The sequence below is a fragment of the Talpa occidentalis genome, unplaced genomic scaffold (assembly GCF_014898055.3).
Source record: "Talpa occidentalis isolate TD23 unplaced genomic scaffold, MPIMG_talOcc4v2.1 talOcc4.8, whole genome shotgun sequence".
In the NCBI taxonomy this organism is placed as follows: Eukaryota; Metazoa; Chordata; class Mammalia; order Eulipotyphla; family Talpidae; genus Talpa; species Talpa occidentalis.
Window position 1 is genome coordinate 44,373,352 of NW_023605194.1, and position 19,415 is coordinate 44,392,766.

The following is a 19,415-nucleotide window of genomic DNA, read 5'->3' on the forward strand; positions in this document are numbered from 1 at the left end:
TACAATACTCCTTCACAATCCATCCTCTACGCAGCAGCCAGAGGGTCCTTTAAGGCCTTAGAGCAGGCCATGCCTCTTCCTTCCATCACACTGTGACATCCAAACCCCTCACCCTGATTTATAGGCTCCGCCTCTCAGAACTCACCCCCTTCCCTTGTGATGGCCTTCAGTCACTGGCCAGTCTTCCTCGGGGCCAAGGCTTCACACCCACCACCCTCTGCCCGGAACACTCTTCAGTTGTCACCTGTCACCTTGGCTCAAACATCCCTCCTCAGAGAAGCTTCTCTGAGTCCCTGGCCGAGCTGCCTGCTCACTCCTTCTCCCCCATCCTTCCGTTTCATGCAAATCCCTTTTATTTCTTAATGGCCTCACAGCAGGATTATGCGTAACATCAGTCTCCCCCACTTCCTAAGAGCAGCAAGTCTTGACTTGCCTGCTTCATGGCCCCAGCACCAGGACAGCTACCAAGGCCCAGAAGCTGCTCAGTGAGTATTTTGGAAAGGAACCCACAATGACCAACCCGAGGACATCGTCACCTTTCAGAATTCACAGAGGCGAGAGCCCAGTAGGTCTCAGGCTTCTTTCTGCAGGGGATGTGGGGAAAGCTACTACTACCTCACACTCCTCTTGTTATAGGGCAGCCCCGATATTGAACGGGTTCCTGGCTGTGGGTCCTCACCCGCACGCTTAAAAGGGATTTATTAATACTCCACTACAGGCATACACAAAAGGTTAATAAAAGGCTTATTTACAAGGGAAAAGGAAATAAGGAAAATGTACAACTCAGGGAGAAAATAGGGAAATAAAGTCTTTAATGCGTCCTACCCGATCCGCCGACCTGGAAACCCAAGGGCACTCTCAGAGCTGGCCGGCGCAGCGAGCTGGCGGAGAGCCAAAATGGGGGACCCCTCCAAAGCCCACGTGTCTGCCTTATATCAACCTGGCTGCTTAACCCCACCCTCAGGTCCCAGCCACCTTCCCTTTGGTGGTGATGGGATTTGGAGTTCCCAGTGTCTTTGGCTTTGGCCTGGGGTGGGGGTGGAGAAAACAAAGCCTGTATGGAATTAGCTTTAGGACATCCTTTTCCCCCTAACACTCTCACTACTGTCCTGTCCTCTTCCCTCCATCCTCCTACATTTTACACCCTTGCAGGTTAAAGTCTAGCTCCTCCAGGAAGTCCTCCCTGACTACATGCTCACCCCCATCTCTCAACACCCACAGTCCGTTGTGAGCATCACAAAATGGGACATTCCATTCCCTTCCGCTGCACGCCAGCCTGTGTCCTTCCTGGCTCGCGCAGCTGCTTGGCTCAGGGGAAAAGCAGGACACATAACTGCAGATGGAATGAGCTGACCCCATCACTTTACCTTCCCACCCACCCTGCCTGGCTCCTTGTTGAGGGGGCCAAGGACGGCACTCAACAACAATGAGGCACAAAAGACGGGAAGGATGTTTACTTAAAAGTGATGGTGGCGCTCATTCCTGAACGTGGGACTGAGTTGGTGTTTTCTCCTTTCTTGCTTAGCCATCACTTTGAAATTTCCTACAATGAACATGATTACTTAGGAATCTTTAAAAAGTATGATTATTTTTAAAATTTTAAAGTTGGACAGATGCCACAGCTCCTCACCCAGGGTATGCCCCTCCTGGCACACCCCGAAAGCCCCCTGTGCTCCTCCAGCTGCATGCCTTTGCCCCCAACCCCCACCCCCAGTACCCACTACCTAGTGATCCATGTCACCATGGCAATAACTCCATTTGTACAGCTTAGGGGGGCTGCATGTCTGCTTGGATTTTCTGTCTTTGCTATTGACAACAACCGTGAAAGGGGCGGCGGGGGTGGGGGTAACAGGGTTCATGACACCCCTATACAGAAGAGGAAAAGGCTAAGCAGTGTCGAGGATGTAAATTTACACTTAGCAGAGGCAGAATCCTCTGGTTTCCACTGTGTGGTCTGATGCCTTGTGTCTCTGGGGTCACCCACACCTCTGTCCCTCAGCCTGTTTCCCTTTAAAACTAAGATGAGATCAATTTTAAAAATAAAATAAAAATAAAATAAAGCCGTCTGGGGTCTGGGAAGGCAGGAGACCTTCATCTGCTAAATTATATGTCTCTGAAATGTTGTTATTTTTATTTTTTCTAAAAAAAAGTGTTTGTTTTAAAGTTAAAAGCAGAAGGTAGGGAGTGTTAGGACATACTACCACGTATTCGGCAGGAGGCTGTCACCGTGGGGTGGGTTTCGTGTCCCCAGCTTTAGTTTGCAAACAGGGAGCTTTGCAGGCCTTTGAAGGTCTGAGTTCTGGTAAGAAGATGTCATTGTCACACACTGAGATGACACCTCAACGTGGGCTTGGGGCTGGCAGTGGACAAAGGCAAGGTCACTAGGTGTGCAGCCGAGTAGCTATGGCAAGTGGGGGGTCACACAGATGGACCCCCTGAACTGAGAGAAGCCATAGGTGGAGAGCAGGTCCCTGCCCTTTGGGGAGGGAGTGGACAAGCCCCCCTCGGCTCACCTGGTGGTGGAGGGTAGAGAAGGGGCTCTTGCCTGCTCTGCTACCATCACAGACCTTGGCACCTGGCGCAAGGTGCTCTAGCATGGGCCTGGAGGCGGTCAGAACCCAGGACCCTCAGGAAGGAAAAGAACCCTTTCCAGCAACCCTTATCACCTGCCTCTATGCCTGTGGAGGCCCACCACCACCACCTCTGGAGCCCCTACAGTGAGTCAGCTCTGCCTGACAGAAAGTGCTGTCTATATGGGATCTTGGATTGGGTAGGGGGAAGGCTATAATGGACACTTTGAGGATAAGCAGGAGACTGAATATGGACTAAACGTTGGATACATAAGTGAACAACCTTGGGTGCGATAATGACATCATGGAGATGAGGAGACTGTCCCTATTCTTAGGAGATACAGAGATACAGAGAACTCTTCAGAGTTCAGAGATAAAACATTGGATGCCTGTGACCTTCATACAGTTGAGAGACAGAATGAACCAATGGTGCAATGTGAGCAGCTGGTGAGGACGGACAGGCATTCGCTGTACTCTGCACTTAAAATTTTTCAAAATAAAAAAACTGGGGTTAAAAAAACATTTTTAAAATATTTTTTTTTAATTAGCTATCTTATAAGAAACTAGTTTTCCATATATTCCCCTTACTCCCTGCTCCCAGAAGACTCAGAGAATGCATCTTCCTGGAGGGAGAAGGCTTATAATCCACAGCACAAAAGGGTTCAAGTGTACCCAGGGCCTGACCCTCAACTTTTGTGACTTTTCACTCAAATTAGCTGCCAGAACTTAAAAATCAAGGGGTTTCAAATAAGACAACAGCTCTCTGGCTACTCTTGAAGAATCCAAAGATGTGTAACAACAGGGCTCCATGATGGGGAGGCAAGTAGAGAGACCCCTGGGGGACTCCTGAAGTCCTCCAGGCCTTCCCAGACTCCTAAGGTCTGGTGGGGAGTGGGTTCCCTCTAACTGTTACAGAATGCATCTTCATGAAAGGGGGAGGGGCATCACAGTGTAGTAAGCAGGCCCCATTTTCCTTGCCCCCACTCATTTGCAGTCACCTGGGACTACAAGTCCCAGAATGGCATGAACTAGACTTCTTGGGGTGGAGGGAGCTACTGGGAACTAGGGCTGGAGCTGAGCAGTCAGGTGAACCTACATTTAACTGAACACATGCAGCCTGGGGGCTCGAGCTTCTGTGGCCTGACTCACCCCTGATACAGCTGGGAAGGAGACTTGGAGGAGATATGTGGAAGAGACTCATGGGAAGGCTGTCCTTGGCAGAGACAGTGGCAGCCATTATCTTGATACGGTATCTCTACCCAGCTCTCTGGGACTTACTTAACCCCTTTCTTGTGGTTCCCCACCAGAAAGTGCCCTAGACTTGTGGCAAGTTTTCAGGCCTCAGCAGCCCTGCTTCTAGCTTACCCTGTTTGACCGGGAATTTTCCCATGAGGGGGATGGGTAACTTGGGGAGTTTTATTGGGAAACTTTTATTGGGAATATCCTTTCTTCTTGTTTCTCTTTATGTGCACCAATTCTTTTTTTTTTTTTCTATAGAGGCATGTTTGTTTGTTTGTTTGTTTGTTTGTTTGTTTGTTTGTTTATACATGCACTGGGTACAGTCAGAAGCGCGGGAGGGTGAGAGAATTCACCAGAGCCAGAGCAGGGAGCAGAGCAGGCAGAAGGACCGAAGCACACTGCTGAGGGTAGCGGCAGGCGGCAGGAGAGGTCTGCGCGCCATGCAGGACCCTCCTCCGGTGGCCGGGGAACAGCCGGGGATCGAACCGGCGCTGCAGAGGCCGCGGGCAGCTTCGCAACCCAGCGCTCAAACGCTGCACCACCGGGGAGGCCCCTATGTGCACCAATTCTATTAAAAGTTTTCTCACTAAGAGTACGCTTCCTTTGCCTTTGGCAGATGGCTGGGTGCCTTGTAGAGCATGCACCCCTTAATAGGCATCCCTGGGTGCCCCCTGGTTATTCATAAGCATAACCCTTGTCTGGGATTCCTTCGAAGCTGCATACTGTTCACTTTTTTGTAATATCTGCCATTCTTTGCTTTTCCCAAGTCTGAGTCCCCAAGCATCCTGGGGACTGAGAATGAGACTTTCCCTCAGGATCCAGCAGCCCAGACATAGGTCACACTTTCCCACTAAACTCTGATGCCCAAGTAAAGGGGGCCCCACCTCTGACTTCTGCCACTGAGCTGACTCCTAACCCTTCAAAAGCCTCCTCCCCTCAGATGTGGTTCCTGCTCCCCTCCCTGGCCTGGGGCATGTGGCTGTCAGGTGTGAAGCAGGACTGACCATCCCCTGGGAAATCTCTCTGGGTAAGACTCTACCTCCCCTGAAACTCTGGCCCAGTTTCTCAGCCTGCAGGATTGATCAAAATGCTCTCCATGCCTTCACTACCTCTCCCTCCCTCTGTCAGTATTAAACAAACTGGAGAAGAAGCAGAAACAACGAGCACTTGGCTGCCCGGAGTCAAGACAACATCTCCAGTCTCCCTAGCAGCTACTGAGGCCACTAATTCTAGCTAATGGGGCACAGGGCAGTGTTACGTGGCAAGTTCTGGTATTCCTGTGGAGATCCTCCCTTCATCCTGCTTTTTGGAACACAGATGTGAGGGCTGATGTTTTGCAGCCATTTTGAACCACAAGCATGTGAAGTCACACCCTAGGAATGATGGAGATCAAGTTCCCTGAGAAATCGGAGCAGAACTACCATACCAGGCGTGGACCACTGCAAAGCTCTGAGCTTGAATAGGACAGAGAAATTAACTTTCATCTCGTAATCCAGTTATTTGGTTCTTCCTATTACTTGTGGTCAACTCTAATCCTGATTAATGTGCTCTATTATTTTTAGGTTTCACCCTCAATGACTACATGGCAATAGGACAGTACTTGGCTGCCTTCCCCTCTGGTGGGAGAAGGTGAGTTTCCCTGGCAGTAAACATGGGCTGCTTGGAAGGCCAGGGATCTGTGCTTAGGCCAAGATCCTGTGAGTCCCACCCAATACCAGAACCCAGGAGACATCATCCCTGGCACCAGGGCTTGCAGGATAGCTAAAAAGACACACAGAAGACAATCAGAGCCCCACCGACTGGGAGATAGTGTGATGCAGCAGTTACCCCGAGTGAGATGCGAGGTCTGGAAAGTTCCAAGCAGCTGATGTTTGTTCCACACTGTAGAAAGAGGCCTGGCCCCCATTGCTCCAAAAAGGCAGAGAGACCACAGGAGTCCCCCATCAGGGTCTCTCCATGACCCACTCGGGAGGCCTTTCTGAGCAGGGGAACTCCCTGGGAAACAAGAAGGTATGCCTGGACAGGAGAGAGCCTGTCTTTTGGTTCCTGCAGGGAGGGGCAGGCAATGCATGTAAAGATGCCCTGGAATGGCATGGCAGTCATCTGACTGCTGAAGGATCCTGATGCCCCCATCCATCTCCAGGTTCCTTGCAGCCAGATTGGGGGCAGTGGGTAATACAGGAGGTAGGGGCGGGCAAAAAGAACAGGGTTAGGAATGCCTGGACATGCTCAACTGCTCAAATCTAAGAAACTATGTCTTTGGGTACTTCCAGGTCAACAGAAACCCAGGGTCTCCTGGGCCCACCAAGGCCCTGGCCATACTCATACTCTCATCAGCTTCCGGGGCCTGAGCCCAAAAGGGTTTTACGCATGAACCCCACTTTCAACCTCTAGCACAGGGACCTCAAGTATCATTTCAACAGGCTGGAAAGAACCAAGACCCAATTCTGGCATCTGTCCCCATCCTTTCCACGACTGTGGCCTCCAGCCTGGCATTCAATACCACATTTCCTACCCTGATGACCCACTATTTACTCTCCAACCCCCGACATTCAGGCATATCCAGGTCCTAGCTGCCTGATGATACCCAGCAGGAAAACCTCCTGCCCATAGGAGAAGTGTCCCTCCAACTCGGAGAGACCTCAGGCTCAGTACCAGCCTCTCTGGGTCACACATGATCTCCTTGAAAGTGAGGGGCTGGACAAAATGGGTGGCTTTCGAACATTTTAGCAGCTGAACCCTTGGTGCAAAATTAACCTTTCACAAAATTCCCATGTACAACTGTCAGAAGTAGAGTGCTATGCTGGCTGCCGGCTCAAGAGGGTGTTAAAGAGCCTCCTGTCCCTCCCAGGCAGCAGCAGCCCCAGAACTGCTGGCCAGAAATGCGCCAGGCCCTTTCCTGCCTGGAACTCCCACGACATAGCGGGGCCTTCCTTACCTCCATGCCGCTGCCTTCCCTGGTCCCACAACCAGGAACCCCACCCTCACCGCCTTCACCACAAGCACCTACATCTAGCAGAATTGCCCCCTCCTGCTTCAAGCCTTCCGGCATATATCCAGTGCCCACACAACCCTGGCCTTGACTTGAACCCACTGGCTTGGTGTTTAGTAGCTACATGCCTATCTCCCACTCGATCCCATGCTCCTCTGGGCTCCCACAGGGCTCCCATAACAGTTGTAGATCCCAAGTGTCAATTTGCTAAGTGAATTTCACATTTACTATCTCACTTGATCTTCAGTAAAATGAGAAAGGCAGACGCACAAACTCTTGTGCCCTCTGTGAGTGACATACCAAGGCTCAGAGCGTTCCTGGACCCTGCTCCTTCTACTGCATCACCCACCCAGTCACCCACCCAGTCACTTTCTGCTGAAGCCATCCAGCCTTTCTCCACCAGCATTGGGAAGCTTAAACCAGGGACCTGGTAGAAGGCAGAGAACAAGCTGGACCCAGGAGAAGAGCGCCCCTTCCAGGGCCACAGCCTCCACATACCCCTGGCTGCCAGATGCCTGGGGAGAGCAACAATGGAGCTAAAAATAGGGCAGGAGGATGAGTGGCCAGCTGCAGGAAACATCTGCCTCAGTTGCAGAACAAACACAGAGGAAGTCCCCACACTGCAGGGCTCCCCTGCTGTGGGGCCAGAAGAAGTTGGAGGGGAGCATGGATAAACTTTCAAATCAGTACCCAGAGAAGGCACTCAGGCCAGTTCCCCCACCTGTCCTGAGCCTTGTTCCCCAACTCCCTGTCTGCAAGCACATGCATGCACATTATAGAATCAAAATTCTCCTTGGTCTCCAAGATGTAGAGTTAGAACCAGAAGCATCTTTGAGACCTGGTCTATGCCTCTCATTTTATAGATGGGGAAACTGAGGTCCAAAGTAGGCCAGAAACCAACCCACAGTAACAGAGCAACAGATGGCAGGCAGGGTCAGGACTAGGAATCTCCTACTTCTCTCCCCCCACACCTCCCTACCCATCAACTTCACAGAGCATTTCCATCCAGGACCAGGAAGCACCCGATTCCAGAGAATGAAGCACACCCAGCAGAAGAGACAGCTTGCAGCATAAAAGACTTCAGTTAGACTCAAGGAGGAACCACGTGGCCATCAATGACTTCTCCCAAGGAGGCCTACTGCTCCCCAACTCCCACCTCTGCTCTAAATGCCACCACGGTCAGCTCTCCTCCAGGAATTAAAATGACACCACTGATACTTCCATCAAGCAGCAGATGAAGCTGAGAGCCACCAAACAGCCTCACACTCATCCAGTGCCCTCTGCCGCGTTCACTCCCATCTCCAGCACCAGGAAGGCTTTCTGAACTGCCCCTGGCACATCCCACCATGGGTGTCATCCCCCACAGAGCCCACCAGGCAGGGGAGCTGGGGGCTGGCCTTCAATGGCATCCCTGTGGCCCAAAGTAATCACGTGAATGAGTGAAACTGGAAAGATATTTAAAGGACAGTAACAATAGATCAATCCTGCTGGTGTCTACGCTGTGAACATAAAATAGGTGAGAGAGGTGGAAGTTTAGCCCAGGGCCCAGAACACAACAGGCACTCAGAAATTGCAGCCCTGTCTGGGTTGCCTCAGAGCTTCTAGAAGGTTAATGAGGAAGCTCATGGAGGCTGTAGAAGCTCCCTTGGGCCAGGAAGAGGGGGCGCTGACTCTGAGGAGCACCCATTAGAGAAGCAGACCCCACCCACTGCCAGACCCTTGCCTGGCTGGGTCACTCCCTGGTCACTCCTGTTGAGTCATACCCTCCCTGACTCCCAGAAGAACAAGAAAAATGGGACACCTACAAAGTCCCCTTGGGTACTCCTGCGCTGAGGCCACACACCTTCCATGTAATCTAAGGTTCTGCAGCAACAGCACGCTCCACAGAGCCCAGGTCCCCAACACCTTCCAGGGGTCCACAAATTAAAACGTCCTTTGGACAATACTAAGACATCACTGCCTTTGCCCAGAAGGAAAGTTCACGGGACGCAAGCCACAGCAGGCCAAACTGTGGCCCCACCATGGGCTGGTCGCACTCGTGGTGACGAGATATGCCAGTGCCACTTGAGAATGTCCTTGGTGACACAATAAATACGATGTCACTGAATGTCAGTCCATGTGATGGCCCAGGATGGACAAGGACTGCTCCCCGGTCATGACAGGTGTGCAGAGGAACAGCACTGTGAGCTTGTCTGAGCTCCAGCACAACCGGCCACTTTCTCCACAGAACACAAACCCACTCCTGCTTGGAGACAGGGTTGACTGACAAGCCATGGTCATTTAGAATTGGGCCCCCGGAGGACATCTCTCAAGAATGAAAAAAGTAAATCCATCCCTTTGAGGAAAACAACTGTCAACATTTGCTGCCAAAGATAAAAGTGTGAGCTTTCAAGAGAAAAATTGGAGTTTTGGGAAACTTACATTAGCCTCTATGAGTTTGGCAGCTTCCCAAAACGCATTTTGTGATGATATGGGTGATGTTCAGACATCTAATTTTTTGATAAGATGAAATGAAATGTGTCCACATTTGGAAGCGTTATGTAACTAATAAACCCATTGTCCAAATGACTAATTGTATGACGTTACAACATCACACCTGGGTCAATGATTCCATAATGTCAGATGGCCTAGTGGGTTTTAAAATAATAAAACACGAAAGGTTCATTATATTTTCCATCCTACAGTTAAACAAACCTCAGAGAAACTGTCACTTGTCAAATTTTTATGTAGTTACAAATTTTTATGTAGTTACAGCCACAGGCTAATAAAATCCTCCCTTTTCCAAGTACTTATCTGTGGGAAGGTGGATTTTCTTCACATAGTTCAATCAAAAACAAGATATCACTACAGACTGATGCAGGAGCAGCTGGGAGAATCCTGCTGTCTTCCACCAAACCAGACATTAAAAGAAGTTTGAAAAATTGCAAAACAATGCCACTCTCCCCAATATGTTTTTTGTTTGAAAGTTACTTTCCAGAAAAAAATTTCATTTAAGTCAACATATAAGTGTGTTCTTATTATTTTTTTTTTAAGATTTATTTATTTATTTATACAAGCACTGGGTACAGTCAGAAGCGCGGGAGGGTAAGAGAATTTACCAGAGCCAGAGCCAGAGCGGGTAGCAGAACAGGCAGACTGACGAAGTACACTGCTGAGGGAAGCAGCGGGCGGCAGGAGAGGTCTGCGCGCCATGTGGGACCCTCACCCGGCGGCCGGGGATCAAACCGGCGCTGCAGAGGCTGTGGGCAGCTTCGCAACCCAGCGCTCAACCGCTGCGCCACCAGGGAGACCCTGTTCTTGTTGTTTTTTAATGAATTTCTAAATGTGTCTTTAAATATACTGTTTTAATTTCTAATATGGTAAGTATCAATCTATATAAATAACTCACATAAACAAAAGTTCCTTGGGGGTCTTCAGTATTTAGGATGTGAAGAAAAGCATCTTAGCTCTTGTACTGAAGGCGCCTGTGGAGCCAAGGACATCAGTGCAGACATGGCCAAGGCCAAGAGCCACACCACGTACAACCAATCCCAAAAATGGCACAGAAATGACATCAAGAAACCCCTATCACAAAAATATGATTCTCTAAGGGGGTGGACCCCAAGTTTCTAAGGAACATATGCTTTGCCAAGAAGCCCAAGAAGGGCCTCCCTGGTGGCACAAGGGGTTAAGAATGCAACCTATGAAGCTATCCGCAGCCACTGCAGCATGAGTTCGATCCCCAGCCAGGGAGCTACCCACATGGTACAGCAGACCTCTCCTGACTTGCCTGCTGCTCTCCTCAGCAGTGTATTCAGTCAGTCTGCCTGTTCTGCTCCCCACTCTGTCTCTGGTGAATCCTCTCGCCCCCCACACCTCTGGCCTGTACCCCAGTTCTTGTATGCATAAATAAATAAATCTTTTTTAAAAAAGAAAAGAAAAAGCAGCACAAGAAGGGCCTGAGGATGATGAAAGCCAATAATGCCAAGGCTTTGAGAGTACATGCAGAGGCTATCAAGGCTCTTGACAGTCAGGGCCAGCATGCCAAAAGGCAGCAGCCGCAAATTCAGTCCACTTGCCTACATTGCTCACCCCATGCCTGGCAAACGTGTGCCTGGCAAACGTGTGCCTGCCCCATCACCAAGGATCTCAGGCTGTCCCCCAGAGACCAAAGCTCAACCCCGGCCAAGGATGCAGCTAAAGCACAGGCTCCCAAAGGTGTGCAGACCCCCACAAAGGCTCCAGAACAGAGAATCCTGCCTGCCCATGTAAGGACAGAGGACTGGAGTCACTCCTAGGCCCTAAGTCGCTATGCCATTTGTACAAATAAGCCTGGGGAAAAAAAAAAAGAGACCTGGGACTAAAAATTTTACTTGAGACTAAAAAGTTTAAAAGGCTATTGTAATTCAACCCTTACAATAGTTGGTGATTATCATTTTTATAATCTACTGGCATTATTCATATTGGCACATACAGACACTGAGGCACAGGGTCTGGTAACGTGCCCCAGGGCACACATGGAACCGAGCTGCTATTGATCTCTAAGTTGTCCCTCACCTGACATTATGCTCCCCTTGGAAGTGTGGACGGAAGCGCAATAACATGAGACACAGGAACCCACAGAAGCAAAAGAAGAGAATGTAGGTAACTATCTGTGTCATCTTGGGAGAGAAAAGACAAGCTAGAGAAGACATGGAGTTAAATATTGATAGATCGGACCACTTAAAAATGGCCAGCTTTTCTCCAACACACATGAACCACAATGTTAAAAAGCAAATGACAAATTAGATAGAAATATTTTCAACATATTTTTATTACCTATATTCAATATAGGAACTTTTTGGTTTTTTTTCCAAACAAATGAGAAAGCAAATACACCTCGAGAGTAAAGCAGACCTTAAAAGAGACCAAGTGGGCCTCCCTGGTGACGCAATGAGTAAAGCACAGCACTATGAATGCAACCTTTGAAGCTATCCGCAGCCACTGCAGCACGAGTTCGATCCTTGGCCAGGGAGGAGACCCACAAGGTGCAGCAGACCTCTCCTGACTTGCCCGCTGCTCCCCTCAGCAGTGTATTTCAGTAGATCCACCTGTTCTGCTCCCCACTCTGTCTCTGGTGAATCCTCTCATCCCCCACACCTCTGGCCTACACCCCAGTTCTTGCATGCATAAATAAATAAATCCAAAGCACCTGGAGAATGGAAACCACATAGCTGTCTGGAGGCCAAGCTGGCAAAAATTCTCAAATACCTTAAAAATGTGCAGGCCTTGGACCCAGCAATTTTAGGAGTTGATCAAAAGGAAATAAAGATCTGCCTGCAAAAGAGCTCAGTACAGGGTTGTTTCTGTCCATAAAAAACTGGAGTTCTCCTTCCCATCAACAGAGGGGGACAGAGGTGTCATGGATGTCACCATGTCATCATCAAAACCTATGGATGAACGTCACTAACAGAACATGGGGCAGAGCAACCTAGGGATATGTTCAAGATTCCATTTATTCGAACCTCAAAAACAGGTCAAACTAGTGTATGATACTAGAGGCAGGCAAGAGCAGAGCAGGAAGGTGGGGACAGGGATGAGGTCCTGGGTGTCCGGGTGCTGGAAGATTCTGGTGTTAATCTGGGGGAGGTTCACAAGGCTGGCTTTGCACAGTCATCACGTATGTGGGCTGTGTGTGTTTTTCTGTGCAGGTTACTTCACTTTAAAGGTTTCAAAAGAAAGAAGTAGCAGTTATTTACTGAGAAAGGAAAATACCTACTGTGTGCTTAGTTTTTTAAAAAGCTAGTTGATCTTATTTTTGAGTTTTGTCCCATTAAAGAAGGAAGGCTCTTGGATAAAAGCACACACTCCTGCACACACATGCTCCCTACCACACACAGACCCGCAGAGATGTGCACACAGGCCCCCAAGACACACAGAGACAAGCCCACCACCACCACCCCCACCCCGCACACACACACACACACACACACACACACGCCTGAAAGGAAACATCTCGAAACATCAATGGTGAACTGTGATTATTGCTGGGAGGTGATTTCACAGGTGATTTTTTTCTCATCTTGCATAGCCTCCTTTTCCCTGGTTTTCCTACACAAACATAAACTATAGGAAAAGGGGAGGGGAGAACCACATGGTGTGGCTGCTGACACCAGGAACCATGGTTCCTTATGACTTTGCAGTCCATATAGCCCTGAGTCCGTGGGAGAAGGTCGAGAAGCGTGGATTTCCAGCCTCACCTCTGCTGGGAGGCTATGCATCTTCCCGTGAAGACACTGCAATGCGAGAGTTGGAATGATCTGGGGACACGTCCAGCGCTGTTTCCCCAGAGACCTGGGTGAGTTCCTGAGCCTGTGTGAGCCTCAGTTTCCCTGCAGTGGAGTGAGGATTAAATGCAGTCAAGGATGTCTCAGACTGAGGGGTCAATGGTCAGAGGCACCCTGACAAACAGGCTCCCCCAGGTTCCGCAGTAGTAGAAATGGAGACCGAGGGAGGCTAAGAGACATCCTCACTTCACAGCATAGGCCCGAGGCCCTGGGGATACTCTCAATTGGAGCATGCTCCAGAGGCCCAGCTCCTGGTCCTGTCCTCAAGAAGTGCCTGCCCTCCCTGGGCCTCAGTAAAGAGCAGGCTGGACAATGGACTTGACCTCAGGTAGCCTCCCTCAACCCCCACGCCCACTGTTCCCATGAAACCCCTGTGAGGAGAGCTGTGGCAGGAAAGGTGGATGCTTCTCCAGACAGGAAGTGACCTCACCGGATGAATGACAGGCCAACATTCCATCAGGAGCCCCACCTGCTGGTGACCCTTGGGGTCATGGGAGCCAGGAGTGGGTGAGCACACTGAGGCCACGGAGGAAACAGGATTTATTTCGGAAGACCAGGCACATGGCAGACCCCAGGCAGGGAAGTGACTTCATTTCACACTATGTCCTCCTCGCTTCCGTGCTGGCACTACAGAGAGTTAACTCTTAGAGGGCCATGCTACACAAGGCCCTGGTCAGTTCCACGCAGACCAGGGCAGGAGACTCCAGGCTTTCTCCTCTTCCCGTCTCCTGTTATACCAATCCACAATGAGGAAATTGAGGCTTAGAGAGGCTAACAACAGGACCGGCACTTTCTCACTATGCTGAACTGCACAGAGACGGCAGATGAAAACTCAGGGTCAGAAAATCAGGGAAAGCTTCCTGAAAGAGGAGATCACTGGGCAAATTTGACAGACAAGAAAGGTATTCTACACAGAGGAAACAGCATGGAGAGAGAAATGCTTGGTGCTGTGCAGAACCTCCTAGGAAGTATTAAGGTACTTGGGAGACAAGAATACAGGTTGGGGAGGTGACCCCCAAGTGCCTTGCTGTGCCAGGAAGTTAGCATGCTACTCTGAGGTGAGATGTGCTGCCCAGCCAGGGCAATAGGAGAGAGTCATGATGATGCCCTGTATCAATCCAAGATTGCTGCATGGAGGAGGCAACATGTAGAGACCCACCTCAGCAAGGGTATTACTTGCTATTACACTGGGACTGCTAGAGTAGGGCTCAGCAGACCTCATCTTACTATCCTATCATCCCCAACTAAACTTAATTTCTCTGCTAAAGAGTAGGAAAAGAGGGCCTCCCTGGTGGCGCAAGAGGTTAAACACAGCACCGTGAAGCTATCTGCAGCCTCTGCAGCATGAGTTCCATGCCTGGCCGGCCAGGGAGCAACCCACATGGCGAGGCAGACCTCTCCTGTCTTGCCCACTGCTCCCCTCAGCAGTGTATTTCAGTCAGTCTGCCTGTTCTGCTCCCCACTCTGTCTCTGGTGAATCCTCTTACCCCCCGTACCATTGGCTGGTACCCCAGTTCTTGTATGCATACATAAATAAATCTTTAAAAAAAAAAAAAAGTAGGAAAAGAAATTCACATACCAATAGTACCATCTGCCAAGGTCTATACCAGACACCAGACCAAGAAAACAGCAGGGCGCTGAGTACACAGACTGCCAAGGTTAAAGCCTCAGCTCCTCCTCAACCAACTGTGTGACCTTGACAGAAATACATAAAACCTCTCTGTGCTTCACCACCTATCCAGTGAACACTCCTAATGAACACACAGCATGGCTGTTTTCTGAGACAGAGAGCTGACCACACAGCAAAGAAATACTGGAACCAAGATTTAAAGTTGGGCCTGTCTGGCCCCAATGTCCAGGATTGTCCCAGCCCATCCACAAAATAAAACCTAAAATCCTAAAACCTAAAACCTATCAACTCTCCAGGCCTCTGTGGGGTTTCTGGCAAGCAAGAGTTTCATCACCCCAAACCTCATGGCCAAGGGAAGGGCAGGGAGAAAACACCGGGGCAAGGAGAGAAAGAAAAATATTTTTAAGTTTCTCCCTCTTCCTGTTTATCTATCCTCTTGATCCCAAAGCTCCTGGTAGCTGTTTGTTCAGGGAAAGTTCTGCCAAGAGTGACATCCTGCCATTGGCTGCCCTAGACTAAGCGCGCCCTGCCAGCTTGGTGCTGGGGGCTCGGAGACTCACAGCCCCGCAGACCCCTGCCGGGCCCAGGAAGGCTCCTACATAAAGGGTTCTCAACAGAAGTCAGGGTCCAGGAAGTGGAACCCCAGCCAAGGAGGTAGGCTGCTGCCATTGCTTCCTCAGTGCCAGCTGGCACCCATCAGCTCCACACTCAGCTAGACCAGCTGCAGAGGTGATGAAAAGGATTCGAGGAAATGACTCTAAGGCTGGACTGGGAGCTCACTGGGGGTGGGAATGCGGAGCATGGGCTGTGCTGTCAGGCAGACCTGGTGCCCAAGCCTGGCTGGCTAATGACCTGCTCTGTGACCTTGGCCAAGTTACTGAACTTCTCTGAGCCTAGCTCCCTCATCTGTCAAAAGAAGGTAACACTGGTACCCACTTCATGAGGATATGGTGAGGATTACATGAGACAACATAAGGGAGGGGCTGGCTCCTTGTAAATGTGAACGAACATTTACTCCCACTCTCACCATCAAACTGATTCCCTCTCTCAATCCTGAAGATTTGAAACGTCATTAAGATATACTCAAGGGCCTTCCTGGTGGCGCAGGGGGTTAAGCACCACACTACGAAGCAATTCGAAGTCTCTACAGCACAAGTTTGATCCCCAGCCTGCTGCATAGCAAAGCCGACCTCTCCTGTCTCGTCCACTGCTCACCTCTCAGCAGTGCATTTCAGGCAGTCTGCCTGTTCCCCACTCTGTCTCTGGTAAATCCTCTCACCTCCCCACACACACCTCTGGCCTGTGCCCCAGCTCTTGTGTGCATGAATGAATAAATCTTTAAAAATAAATAAACAAACAAACAAATAAATAAAATATACTCAAAAGAACAATTACAGTCTTAAAAAGGGATGGAATTCTGACACATGCTATCATATGGATGAACCTAGAAGACATTATGCTAGGAATTTAAATAAGTCAGGCAAAAAAGGACAAACAAACACTGCATGAGTCCACTTATATGAAGGAGATAGAACAGCAGATCCCCAGAGATAGAGAGTAGAAGCGCGTGTGCCATGGGCCGAGAGAGGGAATTGGGGAGTTCATGTTTAATGGACACAGAGTTTGGGGATATGAAAAAATGCTGGAGCTGGTGGTGGTGATTTGTACAACACTGAGAAGGGACTTAGTGTCACTGAACTGTACAATTAAAAATGATTCAAAGGGTAAATTTCATAATATGTACATTTTATACTTAGTAAAAAAAGACTCATTTTTCAGTGTTTGGGGTTTTTTTTTGTTGTTGTTTTTTGAGGATTCTAACACATCACCCAGCAAGCACCCTGGGTATATATCCTATAGAAAAGAGAATGTGTCCACCAGAAAAGGCAAGACTGTTCAGCAGCCAGAAACTGGAAACAAGACAAATTCAATCTATGAGAAAAATATAAACACCAATGGTATACCCATACAGTGGAGCATTAGACAACAATGAAGTGAACAAATGAAAAGGAAAAGGAACAGGGCCTCCCTGGTGGCACAGGCAGTTGAGCGCCACACTGTGAAGCTGTCGCAGCCTCTGCAGCGTGGGTTTGATCCCGGCTGGCCGGAGAGATACCTACATGGCACGGCAGATCTCTCCTGTCTCACCCGCTGCTCCCCTCAGCAATGTATTTTGTCAGTCTGCCTGTTCTGCTCCCCACTCTGTCTCTGGTGAATCCTCTCACCCTCCCACGCATCTGGCCTGTACCCCAGTTCTTGTATAAATAAATCAATCTTTAAAAAAAAAAATAAAGAAAATGAAAAGGAACAGACTGCTGATGTCTGTACCCTTACAATGGACTTTACAGAATTTATGTTGGGTCAGGACAGGCCAGATAAAAACAGCTTATACCATATAGTTCATTTATATAAAGTTTAAGAACAAGCAAGACTAATCCTTGGGAAGGGACTCAAAAGTGTGGCCATTTGATAGTGTGGGAAGTTAGAGCAAGGGACGAGGAACAGACCCCAGGGAAACTTTCAGGTCACTGGGAGAACTCTGTCTCTCGATCTGCATACAGGTTGCACAGGTGCTATATCTATAACAATTCATCAAACTCTGCCCTGATTTATCATCTATAAATTATATAGCAATAAAATACAAATAGCTGGGCCTCCCTGGTGGCGCAAGGGGTTAAGGCACAGCCTATGAAGCTATCCGCAGCCGCTGCAGCACGAGTTTGATCACCAGCCAGGGAGCTACCCACATGGCACAGCAGACCTCTCCTGTCTCACCCGAAGCTCCCCTCAGCAGTGTTAATCAGTCAGTCTGCCTGTTCTGTTCCCCACTCTGTCTCTGGTGAATCCTCTCACCCCCCACACACCTCTTGCCTGCACCCCAGCTCTTGTATGCATAAATAAAGAAATCTTGGGGGGAAAAATACAAACAGCTAATAACACATACTGTCTTCCGTTGAGGACTTCAATGAGTTGGTAATGAAAAATGCACAAGTAAGGGCCATGGAAAGTCGAAAGGTGGGTAAGAACATGGGCTGGGGGCCAGGAGACCAAGGTTCAAATCCTGGTGCTCCCTCTGACTAGATATGATTTGTGATTGCTGACCAGATTTTATGGCACAAAATTTATACTGACCATCACAAATCAAAGCTGTACAAAGAAAAAGTTTATGTCCTTCTCATCACCCACCAAGTCCACCTTGTAGGGTGCCTTTTACAACAAGCTTTTCGCCCCTCCCAGTTAACCTGGGTAACTCCAACCCTGTCCATTAGGGGTGGCATACCATTTCATTGCATCACAACTCATTTAACAAATAGCTACTATGACACAATAGTGTCAACTAGATGATGCAGTCTTGGCTCCTCTAGGAACAGACATTCCAAAAGGAGAGAAAAAGAGAAGGAAGCAGGGAGGGAGCCACAAAGAAATACAAAAATGACACAGTGAGTACATTGTACATGAGATACAGGGGCTGAGATGCTGAGAAAATAAGGCCGAGAGGAAAAGGACACATATTTAGCTACCAGAGTAGCAGAAAGGTTGTGCTGACAGCTGCAGAGCAGACAGCTTTCAGCCATGAGAAAAAGCACGCTAAGCAGACAGACGCAAAGTAAATGCCAACAAGGGAAAGAAGGGGAACTGAAAGCAGACTGTGTATTCTCTCCAGCACCAGGCCACGAAATCCTTATTCACACAGCCTCACTTCCTGACAGTTTTACTTCATTGGGACAGACGACCAGAATTTGGACTGCTCAAGCAAAAAGGCATGTGCATTTTTAAAACTGTAATAAACACTGCCACATCAGTTTCCCAAATGTTGCAGCATTTCGTATAGCAACCAAAAATGCCTGCGAGGGCTGGTTTCCCCACATCCTCTCTGGTTCAAGAAGTCATCAATCTTCATTTTTGAAGATTGATTGAAATACTTAGTAAAATATCTCCACACCCAACTTATAGATTGGGATACAGTTCCTCACCCTCAGGATGCCGTGAGGCTTAGCTGAGAATCCATGTAATCTGCTCAGCCCAGCACCTAGCAGCCACACCTAGCAGGGCGATCGCACAACAATGAGGATAGGCTGTCACCATTGGTTCTGTACGAATGCCAGGAGGTAAGTGCCAATTCCATAAATACCACGCTAATAGGGAAACCCCTAAGTGGAGCTCTGATTGCTCAAACCCACAAGAGAATGAGGTGGGAATGAGATGGCTCAGCAAAAGAATGCTGGGCGGGGAGTCTAGAGGCTAGGTTCAAGTCAACCATTTTAAGACTCAGTTTACTCACCTATAAAATGGGCTAACTCATCCCTGCTCATGCAGTCATTCTACAAACATTGCTGCAGTGCTGATTACGTGTGAGGCATGTAATTGTTCTAAGAGCTGCCTGTAGGAGCTATGGGGAAACACAGAAACAAAGTGTATCAGTGAGTTAAACACATAGTATACCAGAAAGCGAGAGTGAGAAGAAAGAAAAGGTTTATGGAGATGAGGCACAAACTATTAGACAGGATCCACGGAGGCTCCACATTTGGTTAAACACCTGGAGGAAGTAACAAGGCAAGCTATATGGCTTGCTGAAGAAACAGCCTCCCAGATCGAGGGGACAGTCCATGCCCAGGCCCAGTGTTGCAAGGGATGCCTCCTGACGCAGGCAGTTTGGCTACAACAAGTTGAGAGCAGGT

The 19,415-nt window shown here is 49.0% G+C and overlaps 1 protein-coding gene and 1 long non-coding RNA gene across 5 annotated transcripts in view; one reads left to right on the forward strand and one right to left on the reverse strand.

Annotated features, from left to right (window-relative positions):
- PALD1 (phosphatase domain containing paladin 1) overlaps nt 1–19,415 on the reverse strand; it is a 73,142-nt gene that overhangs the window by 41,443 nt on the left and 12,284 nt on the right. The gene's annotated exons all lie outside the window — the stretch shown is intronic.
- On the forward strand, nt 155–8,662 carry LOC119234585 (uncharacterized). Of its 2 annotated transcripts, none has more exons than XR_005122660.1 (3): nt 155–485; nt 5,372–5,438; nt 7,796–8,662. It is a non-coding gene; the product is annotated as an uncharacterized LOC119234585 (long non-coding RNA). The 2 variants fall into 2 exon arrangements; XR_005122659.1 differs by having other exon boundaries at nt 7,811–8,662.